The sequence below is a fragment of the Balaenoptera ricei genome, chromosome 2 (assembly GCF_028023285.1).
Source record: "Balaenoptera ricei isolate mBalRic1 chromosome 2, mBalRic1.hap2, whole genome shotgun sequence".
Taxonomy (NCBI): domain Eukaryota; kingdom Metazoa; phylum Chordata; class Mammalia; order Artiodactyla; family Balaenopteridae; genus Balaenoptera; species Balaenoptera ricei.
Genome location: NC_082640.1, coordinates 33,357,801 through 33,371,668, shown reverse-complemented (window position 1 = coordinate 33,371,668; position 13,868 = coordinate 33,357,801). Strand labels below are relative to the sequence as shown.

General features: G+C 41.5%; 1 protein-coding gene and 1 pseudogene across 5 annotated transcripts in view; one reads left to right on the top strand and one right to left on the bottom strand.

Annotated features, from left to right (window-relative positions):
• Positions 1-13,868, top strand: part of MTHFS (methenyltetrahydrofolate synthetase) — a 297,235-nt gene that overhangs the window by 58,721 nt on the left and 224,646 nt on the right. The gene's annotated exons all lie outside the window — the stretch shown is intronic.
• Positions 3,550-12,935, bottom strand: LOC132360798 (riboflavin kinase-like; annotated as a pseudogene).

The window sequence follows — 13,868 nt, the reverse complement described above, 5'->3', positions numbered from 1 at the left end:
CATTGTGTAAAATATATTAGTAATTCATGATATTAAATATTACTGAAAACATTATGGAGGTTTGTCTTCATCTTCTGGACCCATAGCTTCCTCTAACCACGATGGCTTCACACTTTTCAATATATATATGAAGAGTGAGGTTCATCATTACTATGATGAGCACAGATCCCTGCTACAAAATATCTTTGTGATCATTTCAAGTTTGGCCGCTCACTCCTGGCAAATCTCACTGTTTTTGTTTTTGTTTTTTAATTTATTTATTTTTTGTTTATTTATTTTTGGCTGCGTTGTGTCTTCATTGCTGCGCCCGGGCTTCCTCTAGTTGCGGAGAGCGGGGGCTACTCTTTGTTGCGGTGCGTGGGCTCCTCATGGGGGTGGCTTCTCTTGTTGCAGAGCACGGGCTCTAGGCACGCGGGCTCTAGAGTGCAGGCTCGGTAGCTGTGGTGCACGGGCTTAGTTTCCCCACGGCATGTGGGATCTTCCTGGAGCAGGGATCGAACCCCTGTCCCCTGCATTGGTAGGCGGATTCTTAACCGCTGCGCTACCAGGGAAGCCCTCACTGTTTTTTTTTCCTTGTCATATGGCTGATGAATAGCTTTTACCCTTAGCAGAAGTATATCAGCTATTGTTGCTCGCTTGTGTTTGCATTATTCGAATTATCTTTGTGCTACTGTTTCTTTGCAAGAATCTTTTTAAGCCACTTTTCCATTTTAAGAGGGTTGGTTTAGTAAAAACTACATAATATAACACATAAATCCGTGTGCCTGGAAATATTAAAATAACACAGTACGTCTCAGTGTGCTGAAAGGAACGAAACACTTCCTTTCACACTATCCATCAGCTATTTTCTGGCTTGCATACTAACTGGACGTGGGGCCTTCTGATGTGCTGGCAGAGTGAGGAGCCGATGTCAGTCTGTGTTTTAAACTTCAGCAAAACTTAATTCCTTGTCTTTTAAAGATAAAAAATAAATATAACTAGAGATTCTAATTTCTTCCCAAGCCCCAGTGGTTCACCTTGCCCACTCCCTCGGGCGTGTCACCCTGTTTGGAGACCACTGCTCTAAGAACATGTCCTCCCAGCTGGATGGGTAGAGGGTTTGGTTCTCCGGTCCCTCCACTAAGAGACGGCCTGAGCTGCAGGGCACTGACTTCATCTGCCCCTCGTCTCCTTGGCTCTTGTTGACCGCATGTATGTATCTGACCTCCCATGACCCTTTCATCTCGCTGGTCCCCTGTGTCCCAATACCGGTCTCCTTGTCTTCTGAGTGCTCTTTTGGGGCTGTTCTCTTGCCCACAGTGTTTGAGTACTAGGAGAAATAATTTCTCTAAGTTAGTCCTTGACAAACAGAGTGCCTTAAAGAACCCTGTCACCTAGGAAACAGCAGATGCCTTTCTTTCGGTTCTTTTCCTCTCAGACTTCGCCTGGCTGACCAGTATCCACTGTTTGGGTGCATCAAAGGACTTCTGAGCTTAGATAAAAGACGAGGAGCACTTTTTAAGTCCCTCAATTCTCTTTGCATTTCATACCTCTGCCCACCCCCCAGTTGCAGCTGTTTTTCTTATATGTGTCCCGTGAATATCCTACCTATACTTTTTTTTTTTCACTTGGTCAAGATTTATTTCAAGGCCTGAAAACACTGACTAATCAAAAGTGGCCCTATTGCAATTTCTTATAATATATAAATACTTAATATAAAACTTAAAAAATTGTAGACACTATTAACTAACTCCTAAACCACACACTATAGGTTTTTCAGAAACAATAGTTATTTAACAAAATGTAAGGTGACAATATCAAAGAATTTTCACACTTAATGAGGGTACAATCAGTCACAAGCTACTCAAAGAAACACAAATCTTTTTTACACCTTCCATGTTTGTTTTTAACTTTGTCTCAGAACCACTGATAATTGAGGCTTCTTTCAAGTATAGGATTTCTAACATTAAATTATATTTTCTAAGTATTTCTATAAAGAAGAAATGAAAAAGACACATACTACATTGTTTGTCATAAATTCATACACCAAAAAGTCAAAACAATCCAACTGAATTTATTCCTGCTTGCTCCTTCTCCAACATTAGCTTTAGATGTTTTTCTAAATATTATATAAACAGTTTTGTTAAAATCAGTTCTCTCATTTATGCAGATTAGGAGAAAATGGTTTTATAATGAGTTATCTTTAAAATTATCTTCTAGATAGCACTCTTTAGCCTTCAATTACATTGTGCACACACAACTACAACAGTTTGCATTTGCTCAGGAACATATAATTACATTAAAAACAAATAACTTTGTATTTCATAGTTTAGTTGGCTCTTAAATAGTTTCCCTAGGGGAGAAACAAGTATTTTGTGTTGTTTAAGAAACTGGTATATATAAATGAACTGCTAGGTGTTCATTTAAACTTTGAGGAAACCTACAGATGAAGTTTTGGGTGTTTTTTCTAAAATGCAAGAGATAGGCGCTTAATCACTCTTCATATAGTGAAGGGATGGGATGGCAGATACAGACGCAGATGAAACTCTACATTTTGTAAATGTAGAGTTGGATATTCTAAATGGAAAAACACTGACAATTGTTTACAGAAAACAAAGGTTAAGAAAAATGTTGAAGAATATCTACTCTTAAAGAGAGAAGTGTTATACAACACAAAAATGAGACCTAGAGATTCGAAAAACAGTCATTTTACTGTTTTAAAAGAAAAGCAAAAAAATTAATAGGGAGAGAGTCTAGACCAATTAGAACTGAGGCAGCTGTAACAAAAATGGAACCCAGTACAATGATTTGAGCCCTTAAAGGAAATGACTAATTAAAATGAAATTTCACAAGTCTTTATGTCTATAATAATATATAAATGCACAAAATATCAACAATACGAAGTCTGGATTTTTCCCCTTAGGTTTGTAATAAACTGTCAAACCTCTGCTTGATATAGTTACTTTTATAAGCCTTCTGATTGGCAGAGCATGCTACACAGTACATGCATGCTAAAATTTTACCATGAGAATTATAGTTCTCATCTCAAACTAGTGACTTGCCTGTTACCCATATTTATATATATTTCATTTCATCCATTTGCTTTTTTGGGTTTACTGGGCGAATAGCATTTTCCTTACAATATAAGCATCTGATCTGAGGTTTTTCATACTGAGAACATTGAGATTTCAGTTTGAAGACACTCTGAAATCCTAAGAGTAGCATACCCCGACCACCCTCTAATAGCTAGCTTGTTTGTATAGGCAGGAGGATTCATCTCTCCATTTTAGATGAATAGATATTTTGTGAAAGATCTTAGAATTGCTTGCCTCATCATTTACTGGGGAAAATCTTATAGGGAAGTGGCCTTTAGGGACACTTTTACTTGGAAAATTACAATACTAGTACACATCTTAAGTTAAAAAACACTTAAGACCTTTCGAGTGTACATTTTAATCAGCATATTACATAAAAAAGAATCTTGATTTTTAAAATGAGCCTTTTTAGTACTGTAACATGATGGGTTTAATTGAACAGTTGGAACATAACATGGTAACTACACTGTACTGTTTAATTCACAGCTGTAGGAAAATGTTTGATTTTTAAAATATAACCAAGATGAGACTGTAGAGTTATGAGCAGTAAAATATTAGAAAACAGTGAATGAATAAATAAGATGCTTTTCCATCTGTGGCCATTCATTATTTTGCTTTTAAGAACCTGGAAGAAATTGTCTTCTTTGAGTTTCAGATGTTCTGGTAAATCTAGTCGTTTCTTAGCTTCCTCAATATCACCTTGAATTGCTGAAATAAGTGACTCTAAAGAATCAAAGTTCTTTTCTGGTCTGAGGTAGCCGACGACGGCCACATTGAGAAGTTCCCCATAGAAGTCCCCTTTGAAAGTATGCATGATATGAGTTTCCATGGACTTTTTTGTATTCTTGTAGTATGGGTTCCATCCTATGCTCACCACCATCTTATGGACGTCTCCACTTCCAACACTGACCCAACCATGATAAATGCCAGTGGATACATCAGCTGGAAGATTATCTATTACTTGTTAAGGAAAGTTAGCTGTGGGGATGCCCAGCTGCTTGGAGCTGCGACCGAAGCCCCGCACCACCTGGCCGCGGCAGAAGTACGGCAGGTGCCTCATGACGCCGTCAGCTCGGGGTGCGGGCTGCGGTCCAGCCTGCGCGTCCGGCGGAGCCGCCATCGAGGCGGTGCCCGGACCCGCTGGGGGACACGGGTGGGAGCTCCGCAGGCCGGCCGGCGGGACGAGCGCACAGGGGTACAACGGAACGAGCGTCGCGGACGACACGCCCAGGCGAGACCCTCACGACGCTGACCGAACAGAAGATGCGGGGCGACTCAGAGGCTGCGTCTGGGCTCCGGAACGCCGGCGACCTCGGAAGTCCCTACCTATACTTTTAGTCTTAAAATGATATGTTTAAAAATCATACTTTAGAAGTAAACAATTGTTTCAGTGGTGAATCAGATCCCAAGGAGTTCACTATTAAAAATGGTGAACATTTGGTTTATCACTGAGAAATAATCTCTTTAGGATTGAAATGCAATAAGTGTTTATTTCCTCTCAAGAACAGAGATAACGAGTACTATATTATTCTGAAGATTTGGGTTGGATACTTGTGGACATTGATGCTGGAGAATAGATAGATCCTATAAGTCCTAAATATTTGCTGTTCCTCAAATCTAACAAGAAGATAAGGTAGCCAGTGCTACTCCCTGTAGTAATGCTTAATATTGATATAAGACCCAGCGGACAATGGAGATACCTGTGTGGCGAGCCACCTCCTCCACTCCATCCTCCACGCTTCCATGCGTTATCGTCGTAAAATATATAACTCTACTTATATCACTTGCCTGCTTAACAGCTTTTGATGGTTCTCTGTTGCCCAAAGAATAAGGTGTAAACCCCTGGCTAGCATCTAGGACCCTTTCTAACTTGACTACAACCTCCCTTCATAATTCTCTCTCCCTCTTTCTCTCTCAACGCACACACACACACACCTCATTTCTTCTAGACCAATAATTCTAGTTACATCAGAATCCCATAATCTGGGTAAGAGCTAGATTAGATCATTATACAGTTGGCTATTAGAATGCATCTAGAATAAGAGAGCTGTGTTAACAGCAGGTGGTTCAGGAATGGGAGATCTCAATGAGGCACCAAAATGTTCTCGAAAGTGACTTATCGATTGCCTGCAGATCTTTTTTTTTTTATTTTTTTTTATTTATTATTTATTTTTGGGGGCTGCACGGCGGGCAATGCGGGATCTTAGTTCCCCAACCAGGGATCGAACCCGTGCCTCCTGCTGTGGAAGCATGGAGTCTTTTTTTTTTAAACATCTTTATTAGAGTATAATTGCTTTACAATGGTGTGTCAGTTTCTGCTTTATAACAAAGTGAATCAGTTATTCAGTTATACATATACATATGTCCCCATATCTCTTCCCTCTTGCATCTCCCTCCCTCCCACCCTCCCTATCCCACCCCTCTAGGTGGTCACAAAACACCCAGCTGATCTCTCTGTGCTATGCAGCTGCTTCCCACTAGCTATCTATTTTACGTTTGGTAGTGTATATATGTCTATGCCACTCTCTCACTTTGTCCCAGCTTACCCTTCCCCCTCCCCGTATCCTCAAGTCCATTCTCTAGTAGGTCTGCGTCTTTATTCCCGTCTTGCCCCTAGATTCTTCTGACCATTTTTTTTTAGATTCCATATATATGTGTTAGCATACAGTATTTGTTTTTCTCTTTCTGACTTACTTCGCTCTGTATGACAGACTCTAGGTCCATCCACCTCACTACAAATAACTCAATTTCGTTTCTTTTTATGGCTGAGTAATATTCCATTGTATATATGTGCCACATCTTCTTTATCCATTCATCTGTTGATGGACACTTAGGTTGCTTCCATGTCCTGGTTATTGTAAATAGAGCTGCAATGAACATTTTGGTACATGACTCTTTTTGAATTATGGTTTTCTCAGGGTATGTGCCCAATGGTGGGATTGCTGGGTCGTATGGTAATTCTATTTTTAGTTTTTGAAGGAACCTCCATACTGTTCTCCATTGTGGCTGTATCAATTTACATTCCCACCAACAGTGCAAGAGTGTTCCCTTTTCTCCACACCCTCTCCAGCATTTATTGTTTCTAGATTTTTTGATGATGGCCATTCTGACCAGTGTGAGATGATATCTCATTGTAGTTTTGATTTGCATTTCTCTAATGATTAATGATGTTGAGTATTCAATCATGTGTTTGTTGGCAATCTGTATATCTTCTTTGGAGAAATGTCTATTTAGGTCTTCTGCCCATTTTTGGATTGGGTTGTTTGTTTTTTTGATATTGAGCTGCATGAGTTGCTTGTATGTTTTGGAGATTAATCCTTTGTCAGTTGCTTCATTTGCAAATATTTTCTCCCATTCTGAGGGTTGTCTTTTCGTCTTGTTTATGATTTCCTTTGCTATGCAAAAGATTTAAGTTTCATTAGGTCCCATTTGTTTATTTTTGTTTTTATTTCCATTTCTCTAGGAGGTGGGTCAAAAAGGATCTTGCTGTGATTTATGTCATAGAGTGTTCTGCTTATGTTTTCCTCTGTTTGATGGTGTATGGCCTTATATTTAGGTCTTTAATCCATTTTGAGTTTATTTTTGTGTATGGTGTTAGGGAGTGTTCTAATTTCATTCTTTTACATGTAGCTGTCCAGTTTTCCCAGCACCACTTATTGAAGAGGCTGTCTTTTCTCCACTGTATATTCTTGCCTCCTTTATCAAAGATAAGGTGACCACATGTGCGTGGGTTTATCTCTGGGCTTTCTATCCTGTTCCATTGATCTATAATTCTGTTTTTGTGCCAGTACCATACTGTCTTGATTACTGTAACTTTGTAGTATAGTCTGAAGTCAGGGAGCCTGCTTCCTCCAGCTCCATTTTTCTTTCTCAAGATTGCTTTGACTATTTGGGGTCTTTTGTATTTCCATACAAATTGTGAAATTTTTTGTTCTAGTTCTGTGAAAAATGCCATTGGTAGTTTGATAGGGATTGCATTGAATCTGTAGATTGCTTTGGGTAGTAGAGTCATTTTCACAATGTTGATTCTTTCAATCTAAGAACATGGTATATCTCTCTATCTATTTGTATCATCTTTAACTTCTTTCATCAGTGTCTTATAATTTTCTGCATACAGGTCTTTTATCTCCTTAGGTAGGTTTATTCCTAGATATTTTATTCTTTTTGTTGCAATGGTAAATGGGAATGTTTCCATAATTTCTCTTTCAGATTTTTCGTCGTTAGTGTATAGGAATGCAAGAGATTTCTGTGCATCAATTTTGTATCCTGCTACTCTACCAAATTCATTGATTAGCTCTAGTAGTTTTCTAGTAGCATCTTTAGGATTCTCTATGTATAGTGTCATGTCATCTGCAAACAGTGACAGCTTTACTTCTTCTTTTCCAATTTGGATTCCTTTTATTTCTTTTTCTTCTCTGATTGCTGTGGCTAAAACTTCCAAAAGTATGTTGAATAATAGTGGTGAGAGTGGGCAACCCTGTCTTGTTCCTGATTTAGTGGAAATGGTTTCAGTTTTTCACCATTGAGAATGATGTTGGCTGTGGGTTTGTCATATATGACCTTTATTATGTTGAGGAAAGTTCCCTCGATGCCTACTTTCTGGAGGGTTTTTATCATAAATGGGTGTTGAATTTTGTCGAAAGCTTTCTCTGCATCTATTGAGATGATCATATGGTTTTTCTCCTTCAGTTAATTAATATGGTGTATCACATTGATTGATTTGCATATATTGAAGAATCCTTGCATTCCTGGGATAAACCCCACTTGATCATAGTGTATGATCCTTTTCATGTGCTGTTGGATTCTGTTTGCTAGTATTTTGTTGAGGATTTTTGCATGTATGTTCATCAGTGATATTGGCCTGTAGTTTTCTTTCTTTGTGACATGTCTGGTTTTGGTATCAGAGTGATGGTGGCCTCGTAGAATGAGTTGGGGAGTGTTTCTCCCTCTTCTATATTTTGGAAGAGTTTGAGAAGGATAGGTGTTCGCTCTTCTCTAAAAGTTTGATAGAATTCGCCTGTGAAGCCGTCTGCTCCTGGGCTTTTGTTTGTTGGAAGATGTTTAATCACAGTTTCAATTTCAGTGCTTGTGATTGGTCTGTTCATATTTTCTATTTTTTCCTCGTTCAGTCTCAGAAGGTTGTGCATTTGTAAGAATTTGTCCATTTCTTCCAGGTTGTCCATTTTATTGGCATATAGTTGCTTGTTGTAATCTCTCATGATCCTTTGTATTTCTGCAGTTTCAGTTGTTACTTCTCCTTTTTCATTTCTAATTCTATTGATTTGAGTCTTCTCCCTGTTTTTCTTGATAAGTCTGGCTAATGGTTTATCAATTTTGTTTATCTTCTCAAAGAACCAGCTTTTAGTTTTATTGATCTTTGCTATCGTTTCCTTCATTTCTTTTTCATTTTTTTCTGATCTGATCTTTATGATTTCTTTCCTTCTGCTAACTTTGGAGTTTTTTTGTTCTTCTTTCTCTAATTGCTTTAGGTTTAAGGTTAGGTTGTTTATTTGAGATGTTTCTTGTTTCTTAAGGTAGGCTTGTATAGCTATAAACTTCCCTCTTAGAACTGCTTTTGCTGCATCCCATAGGTTTTGGGTCGTTGTGTTTTCATTGTCATTTGTTTCTAGGTATTTCTTGATTTCCTCTTTGATTTCTTCAGTGATCTCTTGGTTATTAAGTAGTGTGTTGTTTAGCATCCATGTGTTTGTATTTCTTACAGATTTTTTCCTGTAATTGATATCTAGTCTCATAGTGTTGTTGTTGGAGAAGATACTTGATACGATTTCAGTTTTCTTAAATTTACTGAGGCTTGATTTGTGACCCAAGATATGATCTGTCCTGGAGAATGTTTCATGAGCACTTGAGAAGAATGTGTATTCTGTTGTTTTTGGATGGAATGTCCTATAAATATCAATTAAGTCCATCTTTTTTAATGTATCATTTAAAGCTTGTGTTTCCTTATTTATTTTCATTTTGTATGATCTGTCCATTGGTGAAAGTGCGGTGTTAAAGTCCCCTACTATGATTGCATTACTGTCGATTTCCCCTTTTATGGCTGTTAGTATTTGCCTTATGTATTGAGGTGCTCTATGTTGGGTGCATAAATATTTACAATTGTTATATCTTCCTCTTGGATTGATCCCTTGATCATTATGTAGTGTCCTTCTTTGTCTCTTGTAATAGTCTTTGTTTTAAAGTCTATTTTGTCTGATATGAGAATTGCTACTCCAGCTTTCTTTTGATTTCCATTTGCATGGAATATCTTTTTCCATCCCCTCACTTTTAGTCTGTATGTGTCCCTAGATCTGAAGTGGGCCTCTTGTAGACAGCATTTATACGGGTCTTGTTTTTGTATCCAATCAGCCAGTCTATGTCTTTTGGTTGGAGCATTTAATCCATTTACATTTAAGGTAATTATTGATATGTATGTTCCTATGACCATTTTCTTAATTGTTTTGGGTTTATTATTGTAGGTCTTTTCCTTCTCTTGTATTTCCTGCCTAGAGAAGTTCCTTCAGGATTTGTTGTAAAGCTGGTTTGGTGGTGCTGAATTCTCTTAACTTTTGCTTGTCTGTAAAGCTTTTAATTTCTCTGTCAAATCTGAATGAGATCCTTGCTGGGTAGAGTAATCTTGGTTGTAGGTTTTTCTCTTTCATCACTTTAAATATGTCCTGCTACTCCCTTCTGGCTTGCAGAGTTTCTGCTGAAAGATCAGCTGTTAACCTTATGGGGATTCCCTTATGTGTTACTTGTTGCTTTTCCCTTGCTGCTTTTAATATTTGTTCTTTGTATTTAATTTTTGATGGTTTGATTAATATGTGTCTTGGCATGTTTCTCCTTGGATTTATCCTGTTTGGGACTCTCTGTGCTTCCTGGCCTTGATTAACTATTTCCTTTCCCATATTAGGGAAGTTTTCAACTATAATCTCTTCAAATATTTTCTCAGTCCCTTTCTTTTTCTCTTCTTCTTCTGGGACCCCTATAATTCGAATGTTGGTGCATTTAATGTTGTCATAGAGGTGTCTGAGACTGTCCTCAATTCTTTTCATTCTTTTTCTTTATTCTGCTCTGCAGTAGTTATTTCCACTATTTTATCTTCCAGGTCACTTATCCATTCTTCTGCCTCAGTTATTCTGCTATTGATCCCTTCTAGAGAATTTTTAATTTCATTTATTGTGTTGTTCATCACTGTTTGTTTGCTCTTTAGTTCTTCTAGGTCCTTGTTAAACGTTTCTTGTATTTTCTCCATTCTATTTCCAAGATTTTGGATCATCTTTACTATCATTATTCTGAATTCTTTTTCAGATAGACTGCCTGTTTCCTCTTCATTTGTTAGGTCTGGTGGGTTTTTGCTTTGCTCCTTCATCTGCTGTGTTTCTCTGTCTTCTCATTTTGCTTAACTTACTGTGTTTGGGGTCTCCTTTTCGCAGGCTGCAGGTTCGTAGTTTCCGTTGTTTTTGGTGTCTGTCCCCAGTGGCTAAGGTTGGTTCAGTGGGTTGTGTAGGCTTCCTGGTGGAGGGGACTAGTGCCTGTGTTCTGGTGGATGAGGCTGGATCTTGTCTTTCTGGTGGGCAGGTCCACGTCTGGTGGTGTGTTTTGGGGTGTCTGTGGCCTTATGATTTTAGGCAGCCTCTGTGCTAATGGATGGGGTTGTGTTCCTGTCTTGCTAGTTGTTTGGCATAGGGTGTCCTGTACTGTAGCTTACTAGTCGTTGAGTGGAGCTGGGTCTTGGCGTTGAGATGGAGATCTCTGGGAGATTTTCGCCATTTGATATTACGTGGAGCTGGGAGGTCTCTTGTGGACCAGTGTCCTGAACTTGGCTCTCCCACCTCAGTGGCACAGCCCTGACGCCTGGCTGTAGCACCAAGAGCCTGTCCTCCACACAGCTTTCTGTCCTCTATTTCCACACAGGTATTGCAGTCTACTTTGATGTCTGAATGTTGAGTCTGATCAAGGAAGCTGTAAGTTCCACTTGCATGAGTTCTTTGAGCAGTTTCCTTACTCTGTAGCATCAATCCTTGGTGAGACAGGCAGAATCATTCGTCCATGAGCTGGAGATGGCGAAAGGGGGTGCTGGCGTCTCCCACGCTGTCCGCAACTTTGTTGGCAGGTCAGCCCCACCCTGGCGCCCCTGCCTGGGCGGCAGGCTGGGTGCAGCTGCACGCAGTGCCCACCGCTGGGCCCGGACGGCCACTGCCAAGGGATCAGGAGTGCAAGGTTCCTCGGTCCCGGGGTGCACAGTCCGCTCCTCCGCGCTCTGCCTGGTGGGAGGCTCGGAGTTCTCTCGCTCCGGACGCAGGGGCGGGGCGCGTGGCTGTCCCCTCCAGATGCGGGGTGCCCTGTTCGCTACTTCCTCCTCCTGCCTGGGAGGCGCACGTGTGGGTCTGGTCGCGGCCACCGCCTCTGCGGTTCGCGGGCTGGCGGAGCATCCCCGCCCCACCGCGGGTGCAGCCAGGGGCTGGGGTGAAGCGAGAGGGATTCCCCTCTGCGAGTTCGGGCTTCCTCACCCAGCGCGGACCCCGGGCTTGGTCCGGTGCCGCCGCCACGGCTGCGAGAACCACTTCACGGCAGCGCAACCTGTGCCACTGGCTCCGGCTGGAGGAGGCAGTGGCGGCGCGGCTCGCACGGGGACTCGAAGCGTGGACTCTTTACCACTGGACCGCCAGGGAAGTCCCGCCTGGGGGATCTTGTTAGATTGCAGATTCTGATTCAGTAGGTCCACAGTGGGACCTGAAACTCTGCATTTCTAACAAACCTTCAGGTGCTGCTGCTGGTTTGCTGTGCACTCTGAATAGCAAAGCCCTAAGCTTTTTAATGTGCTGTTCAGGACGGCGGCCCTAGTCACAGGTAGCTCTTTAAATTTACATTGTTTAAAACTGAATAAAATTTAAGATTCACTTTTTTGGTCACACTAGCCACATATCAAGTGCCTACTGTATTGAAAAGCACAGGGATAAAACATTTCCAACACCGTAGAATGTTCTGTTAGACAGCACTGTTTTCTAGAGCACTGTTTTTCAGACTGTTTTCTACAGGTCACCTACTAAATCAGAATCTCGAGGGATAGGGGACTGGAAATTTGCATTGTAAACAAGCACCCCAGTGGGTTCTTATGCATGCTAAAGTTATAGGAAAACTTTTACAGAGATCTAAAGTCTTATGTTTAGAGATAAGTCTAATGTGGGAATAGGTAAATATCAGAGACAGACACGGAGCAAGCAGCTCAGCTTAAATTGGAATGCCCTTCTTGTCAGCCATGGGAAGTATGTCCAGTTGTCTACAGGTGCAGTAGGTTTCACCTGGTGGAGCTGACCTCTGACACCAGAGCCATGTAGGGTGGAAGAGGTATAAACCCCTCAAGCCAGGAGTGTTCTGCAGGTGTGCAGCCTGTCCCAGATGTGTTCTCTGATCCCACATGCCTCCTGGTCCACTGGGTGCTAACATCTGGTGAGGACTAGAGGCTGCATTCAGTTTCAGGGATGACTCTCAACCCAGGTTAAGTACAATCCAGAAATAGTTCTCTTCTTTTTCTTTAGATCTTTTGGATCTCCCTTTCCTGTGCAGGAACATATTTTGGGCAGATCCTCTAGTTTTTGGATCACCCTTCAGATATAAAAAGAAGTTCCATTCTCAGGTTTCAAAAAGTTCAGTCCAACCTTATATCAAAAGTTCACTTTCTCATCCAACTCCATGCTTGTTTCTTTCTTCCACTCGTGGGGAAGTGGGGAGAGGTCTCGGTGTGGTATTTCACTTCCCTTGCTCCTTTCTTCTGGCTCAGAAAGTTCTGACAATGGAGGAAAAGGACAAAGCTCACCTGAGTGGGCGCTGGCGTAACCTGGCCGTCAGTGCCTTCTGCATGCCAGATGCCCACTTACGGGCTATCTTTCATAGAGGCACTTTGTGAGAACCTCTGCTGGGACTGCGTGCACCGAACCACTCTCCCGCTGACCTCTGGTAGCCTCCTCCCAGCCCCTGCCCTCCAGAGGCACAGGGAGGGCAAGGAAAATGACACAGCATTCTCTATACCTGCAGAGCCCCTTATTTCAAAGAATCGTCTTAACCTCTTATCTTTTCTAATACAACCTGGAGATGGATGATTGTGATGGCTAGTTGAAGAACCATGCTGGCTACCTTTTACCTGCTGGTAAAGCCGGCACGGATATGTGTGTTGGACACCTCTTGTGCTGCTCCTACGTCCTCTGGGGCTGCTTTTTTCTCCAGCCATGGCTGCAGCAAACTGGCTGCCTACAGGTTAAGATAGCATCTCTCCTCACCTGCAGGGCTTCCCACCCTGGAATGTCATGTCTGACTAAGACCCTTGCAAGAGCCCTCTCAGTCATCCTGGCACATGTGCACACCTGGCAGTGCGGGGAAGTCAGCATCCCAAGGGGCAGTGCTTGACCAGTGCAGGTCAGGAGCCCGTGGATGAATTCTCTCCACTTCTAACCTTTGGGCAGACAATTCTGAGTTCTCTTCTGCATTGCTCCTCCGAGGATCACCAGGCTAGTAGCGTTGAACTTCCGTGACCTTTCTCTGCTTCCTCTTCTCAGTCCCCCATTCTTGTTTCTCAGGCCACTTCCCCAAATATACTTCTGCATGCATTTCCTTGTCCCAGGATCTGCTTTTCAGGGCACCAGGCTAAAACAACATGTCCATCACTTCTCTTCAGAATGTGTAGATACCTGTCACCATTGTCCCTGCCTTGGAGACTGCAGAAATTCCAGGGACAAGGAAAAGCCCCATGGAACAACATTTTACACATGGTAATTGTACATGGAGAGCTGACAGGCA